Below are 365 nucleotides of genomic sequence, written 5' to 3' on the forward strand. Positions count from 1 at the left end.
CAGCACCTACTTATGCCCAGTTGTTTGGCGATGGTTCCGGTACATCTTCTTCTGGTCCATCGTCTTCTGATGCAGTTCCAGACTCTCAAACTTCTCAAAGAGGTTTTTCGAGTCCTCCTCTTCCACCGCATATGCCTCCACCTCCTCCTCCAGCGGCTGCACCTCAGCCTGTCCCAGAAGGTGCAGTTCATCCGGATTTGCGTGTGCCTTCATATGCTTCATTCGCAAGATATACGGTGGAGGATTTGCTTGCCCAGCCTGGACGGGAGGGTTTGAATGTTCTAGACCCCGATAGACCCCGAGGAACTTATTGGTAAGTTATTAATTTTTATTACATTAAAATTTAAATTATTTTTATTTTCTAA

The sequence above is a fragment of the Brassica oleracea genome, chromosome C6, assembly GCF_000695525.1.
Source record: "Brassica oleracea var. oleracea cultivar TO1000 chromosome C6, BOL, whole genome shotgun sequence".
NCBI lineage: Eukaryota > Viridiplantae > Streptophyta > Magnoliopsida > Brassicales > Brassicaceae > Brassica > Brassica oleracea.